This window comes from Glycine soja, chromosome 17, assembly GCF_004193775.1.
Source record: "Glycine soja cultivar W05 chromosome 17, ASM419377v2, whole genome shotgun sequence".
In the NCBI taxonomy this organism is placed as follows: domain Eukaryota; kingdom Viridiplantae; phylum Streptophyta; class Magnoliopsida; order Fabales; family Fabaceae; genus Glycine; species Glycine soja.
The window spans coordinates 27,307,869-27,315,806 of record NC_041018.1 but is presented as its reverse complement, the minus strand read 5'-3'; the positions used below and the strand labels follow the sequence as shown (position 1 = coordinate 27,315,806).

The following is a 7,938-nucleotide window of genomic DNA, read 5'->3' as shown; positions in this document are numbered from 1 at the left end:
TTCCCTGTTTTCTTTCATGGATGGGTTCTCGGGCTATAATCAGATAAAGATGGCACCAGAGGATATAGAAAAGACAACCTTCATCACTTTGTGGGGAACTTTCTGTTATAAGGTGATGTCCTTTGGGCTCAAGAACACTAGGGCAACTTACCAGCGGGCCATGGTAGCGTTATTCCACAACATGATGCATAAAGAGATCGAGGTCTACATGGATGACATGATCACTAAATCAAGGACCAAGGAGGAACACCTTGTCAATTTGCAGAAGTTGTTCGAGTAGCTGCGTAAATATTGATTAAGGATGAATCCTGTAAAGTGTACTTTCGGGGTCAAATCCGAAAAGTTGCTCGATTTTGTCATGAGTCAGAAAGGAATAGAGGTAGACCCACACAAGGTGAAGGCCATCCTCAAAATGCCCGAGCCATGCACCAAGAAACAGGTCCGAGGTTTCTTGGGAAGATTGAACTACATAGCAAGGTTCATATCACAGCTGACCGCCACTTGTGAGCCTTTTTTCAAGTTATTACGTAAGAATTAGCCCATCCAATGGGACGACCATTGTCAAGTGGCGTTCGAAAGGATTAAACGATGCCTCATGAATCCTCCTGTGCTTGTGCCAACAGTGCCCGAAAGACCCCTTATCCTGTATATGACTATGTTAGATGAGTCAATAGGGTGTGTGCTGGGGCAGCACGACGAGTTTGGAAGAAGGGAACAGGTTGTCTATTACTTGAGTAAGAAGTTCATGGCATGAGAAATGAACTATTCTTTACTAAAAAGGACGTGTTGTGCCTTGGTGTGGGCAGCTCACTGTTTGAGGCAGTACATGCTGAATTACACTACTTGGTTGGTATCCAAAATGGATCTCTTCAAGTACATCTTTGAAAAGCCCGCTCTCACTGGACGAATAGCTCGGTGGTAGGTTCTGTTGTCAGAGTTTGATATTGTTTATGTCATTCAGAAGTCAATAAATGGGAGTGCCTTGGCAGATTACCTAGCTCAACAGCCCATCAATGACTATCAGCCTATGCATCCAAAATTCCCTAATGAGGACATCATGACCTTGTTTAAGGAGGAAGTAGAGGATAAGGACAAGGACAAGTGGATCGTGTGGTTTGACAGCGCGTCTAATGCACTAGGCCATGGAGTTGGGGCAGTATTGGTTTCCTCGGACGAACAATATATACCTTTCATGGCTAGGTTGGGTTTCGACTGCACAAACAACATAGTTGAGTATAAGGTGTGTGCCCTTGGGATCCAAGTGGAGATCGACTTCAAGGTCAAGTTGCTCCAGGTATATAGGGAGACCAAAGACCATAAATTGGTGCCTACCAGGCTTACATCCGGAAGTTAATAGAATTCTTTGATGACATATCTTTTCATCACATTCCTAGAGAGGAAAATCAAATGGTCGATGCCCTTGCCACTAGCGTCCATGTTCCAACTAAGCCCGCACAGAGATTTGTCGTACATCGAATTCAGATGTCATGGTAAGCCCGCACATTGTTGTTTAATAGAAGAAGAGAAGGATGGTAAACCTTTTGGTACTTTGATATCAAATGATACATTGAAGACATGAAATACCCACCTGAGGCCTCTAACAACGATAAGAGGACGTTGCGAAGATTGGCGACCGGTTTCTTCCTGAGTGGGAATATCTTATACAAGAGGAACCATGACATGGTACTGCTTCGGTGTGTAGATGTAAGAGAGGCTGAACAAATACTGATAGAGGTGCATGAGGGATCCTTTGGAACACATGCCATGGCCCAAAAAATTCTAAGAGTTGGGTATTACTGGCTCACTATGGAGAGCGATTGTTGCATTCATGTGAGGAAATGCCATAAGTGCCAGGCCTTCGCTGATAACGTTAATGCTCCTCCCATACCATTGAACGTCTTGGCAGCACTTTGGTCATTCTCTATGTGGGGCATAGACGTGATCTAAGCCATCGAGCCCAAGGCTTCAAATGGACATCGCTTCATCTTAGTCGTCATTGACTATTTCACCAAATGGGTCGAAGCAGCTTCATACGCCATCGTGACTAGGAATGTGGTGATTAGATTCATAAAAAAAGGAGATAATTTGCCGATATGGGTTGCCCAGGAATATCATCATCGATAATGCTACCGATATGGCACAAGATGCTCCCGTTTGCATTGCATGGTTATCGAACTTCTGTGCGCACATCTATTGGGGCAACCCCTTTCTCTTTGGTGTACGGGATGGAGGTTGTGCTCCCATTTGAGGTGGAGGTTACTTCTTTGAGAATCCTAGTAGAGTCGGGGTTGGAAGAATCAGAATGGGCCCAAGCACGCTTTGATCAGTTGAATCTTATCAAGGGTAAGAGATTGGTCGCTATGAGCCATGGGCGACTATATCAAAGCAGAGTGAAAAATGCTTTCGACAAGAGGGTATGCCCGTGCAAGTTCAGCGAGGGGGACCTTGTTCTAAACAAAGTGTTGCAAGCTCAAAAAGACCACAGGGGGAAATGGGCCCCGAATTATGAAGGGTTGTTTGCCATGAAGAAGGCTTTCTCAGGAGGGGCATTGCTGCTTATGAACATGGATGACGAAGAGTTGCCTTCGCCTATGAATTCTGATATCATCAAGCGGTATTATGCATAACGCCTGGGGCATTTAGAAGGCTCAATGTCTGGCCATCCTCAAGGACTCACTTGAATCTCCAAAGTCTTGAAATTTTTTGTAAACCATAATCGCAGCATTAATAAATATGGATTAATGATTTGCATCTCTACCTCCAGTGTTGTGTCCTTTTCTTTGGTGCAACTTTAACTTTATCATTAAGGCTCTATGATCAACAAATCACCTTTAGGATTTATCCTCTTTATACATTTCTCGAGAAACTTTCTTTCTTTGGGACCAAGTCTCTAATGCAATGCAATGCATTTGCATCACAATCTCAATTGTATAGTCCCAACCTGCATAGACGTTGGATGGACTTATGCCTTCCTTACATTCTTTTCCAATCACTCCCTTCAATACTCCTCAATATCTTATGTTACCTTCCTCTCCCACCTTTGATATCATGTGTCATGAGATAGGGCATAAATCAACATACACGATCAAAGTCACTAAGTGACTTTTCTACAATGAAGAAGGAATCTCTTCCTTTCTTTCATTTAGTCATAACTCTTATGACTTCACTCTCTTATAATATTCAGTCATTTCCATATATTTACTTTCATGCTACTCAACATTCCAAAAAACAATCACATTCCATGCACACTATTCATTCACAAAGGTACTTCAATTCAAGTACTTTTCCACACACAAAGAAATTTCATATGTAACACCTAGAGGATATTATCTTTTTCCTTCTTATATTACTAAATTATGAAAATTTAGCATATAAGAAAATCAAAGTTATATATGTGAAAACTAAAACTTAAAGATACATAAAACTTATACAAAGCTCTTGGCACTTATGTGCTTTACAAAACATAAGCAAGGTACATGAAACATAAACTAGCTCCCATACGTAGGGCAATACAAAGCTACACTAATAACACCTTCCTCCTAGTGAACAGCTCCGTGCTCCAAGCTTCTCCCACAAGGTGTCCACTTGCTAACCTGTAAAAACATGAAAACTAACAAGGATGAGACATAATGTCTCTGTGAGTGTTCTAAAGACTCTTGGTAGAGTCACACTCACAAGTATTACCCCCAACACATCAATACTACTATTTACTAAGATCATACCTTAACCTTTACCGAGGCACTTAGAGTTGCTTTCTATGTCAAATTTAAGGCCACTAGTGCACTAAGGCACCTAAATATCATTCTTTTACTCATGCCCACTCATTGTGGTCTCACTTTACTATAACATTGGATGGGAACATGCATAACATTTTCTTCCTCTGATTTTCCAACTTGGGCTTATTTCACCCCTCTCTATGAGGCATAACATTTTGCGTAACACCCTTCATTAAAAAAACCCATACTGAAAGAATATAAAATTTCAAAATTATAATAATTTGAAAATACCTCTTGTATAATAAATAAAGTCAAATAAATAAGTCTTTGCATAAGTAAAAATATTATCCTCAAAATATGGGCATCTAAACTAAATGAACACTAAAAATACAACGAAAGTGACCACAACCGATGCCTTATTCTAAAATATTAACCAAGCTAAAATAAATGTAACTAAGAAAACTATGTCTTCAAGTCTCCTCAAACTCAATAACTTCTTTCTTGTGCTCTGAAAACAACACTTATAATATCATGATAATCCTAGTGAATAAAACAACTAACAGGAGTTCGCAAATAGTATTATGCTCAACCAATGCGGTAATCTGAAAAATCAACCATGATATCCACAATGAATTTAATATAAGATTATATATGTATATATTTATAAACCAATAAAAATCATATTAAACAATCACAATTCATGAAATTTTGAATAAATAAAATATTTAAATAAACGGAAACACCTCAACGCATAGAAAAAAAATATAACAAACACAACTTAGTGATTCCCAGAATTACAAGACTCAATTCTTTGGTTCTCGGAACCAATGTAGATCTCAGATTCTTCAAAGAGTTTGAGTTCATATTCTATGCAATGACATCTCACTATCTTCCCCATCATAGATGGAGATATCCAAACTCTCTTCCTCATCCCAAATGGAGGTATCTATAATAATTTCATCTCCATCCTAGATGGAGGTATCTATCATATAATTTCATAATAAAATGTACATCATCATCCATTCCCAGAAGGTGATCATTAACTCACAAAATTACAAGAATAACATTTTAAAAAAAAAACTACCAACAAACTCCTTAATTTCATGCATTCAATAATAATTCTCAAAATCACACCACAACAATAGAATCAACTAATGATATGAAACCACATATATAACAACGATTATATAGCAATATAATAACTAAGGCATATAATATTTGCAATGGCTAGAACATAACACACATATGTACCATTGATTTTGATCCTAAAGGTTAAATTATATATATATATATATATATATATATATATAAGGAAAACACATTCTCAAGAATTCATACCATGAATTCACACCATGGAGGTTTAAAAAAAGTTATTTTACTCACCTCTCGAAGCAAGAAATTTATGTTTTTCATTATTCTTCTTCTCCTCTACCAATTGTGTTGAAAGAATTTTTCCACTTTCTTTTTCTCGGTCCTTGAAATTTGTTTAATCGATCTTTCTTTATCTATTATTTTTATTATCTTTAATTATAATTATCTTTAACCAATTCAATATATTATTACACTAACATCTTTTACAAATAAAAATAACTATATAATATTTAAAAAAATTAATCTATCTTTTCCCTTACTAAACAATATATTTAGATATCCTTATCTAAATAATTATTAAATTATTTTTGGGATGTTACATTTTGCATACCTCTCAGGGTAGCTTACGTTAACTTTCTATGGGCATAACCATTCTCCTACCTTTAAAGGTAGTATCCAGCTACAACATCCTCATCTAATGTACAAACTTACCTAACAACTAGGCTCATGACTCCTCAAATGCTTTAACATAGAAAACATATGTACATCATGCACATCAACTTATCCTAGTTTGTTTCTACAGTTATGTGCTTTGTATTATCTCTTTATTTAATTTATCTCTTCCACCACATATTTCATTACTTGGCCAAGCTATAGCCAACAAGAGGCATCTCTCTTGCTGTGATCTTTTATTAACCTATTGCTTCAAGTGGACAGACTCATCTCCATTATGAGGAGGAGCCACTTGGTTTGTCATTCTCTACGAAGGACCCCTTCTTATTCCTTATGAAAAAGCTTACTTTCTTCCACGAGTGTCAAGTCATCTCTAGGGGTCCTCTTAGCCCTCTTTCAACTCCTTGGAGTTGCCTCATTTCCTTTATCCCCTTTTCTCTTTTTGTAACCTCATTCCCTTTCCTCCTGCTAAAATCTTTCCATAAAAATTATTTTAGTAAACCTTTAGAAAACTCATCACTCCTTGGTGACCTAAGGGATTGTTAGCCTTTTTGCACACCGTGGTATGACAAGCATGTGACTCTCGAACATGATTGGTATCGGGAAAGGCTTCACCTTATGTCACTAAGGGGATATCCTTTCAATAGAAACCTTTCTTGAAACCATAACATTTTCTTAAAAACCTTTATTGAAATATTAGGGGAAACTCCCCACCTTTTGCTAAGAGACATGGGTATAATCTAAAGTGTTTTATGTATCTTTTATTAAAAGGGTTTATCATTACATGCAACCCTAGGCATATGCAATAATCATATGAATGCAATAAGGATGCCAACACAATACCATGAATCATCAAGGTACAAAGAGGAAACCAAGCAATAACAAGTATTCAAGAATCATACACAGAAGGCAATAATAAAAATATGCATAGGCTCCACACGTAACCTCACACATAGCTTCAAATCCTATTATGGAGGTTTACACTTAGCCTAGCACTTCATAACCCATTAAGACACCTTTTCAATCCCTCCCATGCTAAGCATGAAAGTAAGGAAGGAGTTAAGGAACTTGGAAAATACAAAAGAAAGTGAGAACTTGACAAAACTAAACAACTAGAATGCACCATAGGCAACCCGTGATAAATGCCATAAGCATGACACACTCCCAGAAAGCTACTAATCATCAACAGAATTCACCACAATCAGGTCGTGGTAAACGACATAGGCGTGGCGTGTCCCAAGAAGGCTCAAACTCACATAAGAATCTACCATGACCAGCTCGTGATACATGCCATTAGTGTGTCACGTTCCAATGGTGCTCCAACCCATTCCAATCCCATTCGGTGATCCTAAACAAGTGTTAAACATTAATAACTACCAAGTATTCATGGATTATAAGCATAATCTCTCACAACTCACAAATCTCAAAGCATGGGAGGCTTAAACCATAAAAGCCATCCATGGCCACAACAATTCCCCCAAAAATCAAAGAGATTGGGGGAGGAAGATAACTATCAATCACTCATAATCACTTCTATTACAAAGTCCAACCTCAAACAACACAAACAATCTCCCAATCAAGCTTAATCACCAATATCCCCAAATCTTTCCTTTTATTACTTATTGTCCTCCACTCTTAAGGTTCTTTATGTGTCCGGCTAGTACATAATAATACCTCACTTAATGACTCGATGAAAGAAGGAAAATGGCATGGATCTCCAATTTCTGCGCCTGCACAAGGAAAAACAAAGAGGGAAGAGGAGAAAGAATAAAGAAATGTGAAGTTAAAATTAGGAAGAAAGAGAGGAAAGATAAAGTATATAGAGAGAGAGAGAGTTGAAGAGGATTGGGGCCTATAAAAATATTGGAGCTACATCAAAACTTAACATATTATACTTCAAATATCTTAGGACTTAACCTGCTTTAGATAGGCAATAAAAATCTAGAAGCTAGCTAAATACATGAAAACCCAAAAAAGAATTACTACATTTTATAAATAAAAAATATATTTAATCTTAAATAAATAAATAGTATGACGTGAATGTAAAGTGTGAAGTCAATTACCACAAATTAATAATCAACAAAAATGAAAGAACTTAAAATGTGTCTCTTCATCAAATTGTCACCATGTTCCACCATTAAAGACTGCGTCCATTTATTTGAACTCTCCTATTGTACTAAAAAATTTATGATAAAAGACAACAAAAATAGGATTTAGCTTACAAATTAGAAATTCGAAAGAAATTAACCCAATTGATGGAGCAAGCAACTCAAAGATGTGATCCTTGCTTTCATTTTAATTGTGTTCTGGTTTATTTGGCGCTGTCGGAACCAAATTAGATTTGACAATTGACAGTAAGTATTGGCATTAATCAAGGCTTCAACATTGTAAGAGCTAACTAACACTTCTCTCACGGGTAACTTGCCAGCAGGAGTAAAGCGCATCCATGAGTTTCAAA

At 37.2% G+C, this 7,938-nt stretch overlaps 1 long non-coding RNA gene across 1 annotated transcript; it reads right to left on the bottom strand.

Annotated features, from left to right (window-relative positions):
* Positions 1-3,237: 3,237 nt before the first annotated feature.
* LOC114393129 lies at positions 3,238-7,320 on the bottom strand. Its single transcript, XR_003662470.1, has 2 exons — positions 7,155-7,320; positions 3,238-6,828 (listed from the first exon to the last, which is right to left on the bottom strand). It is a non-coding gene; the product is annotated as an uncharacterized LOC114393129 (long non-coding RNA).
* Positions 7,321-7,938: the final 618 nt, after the last annotated feature.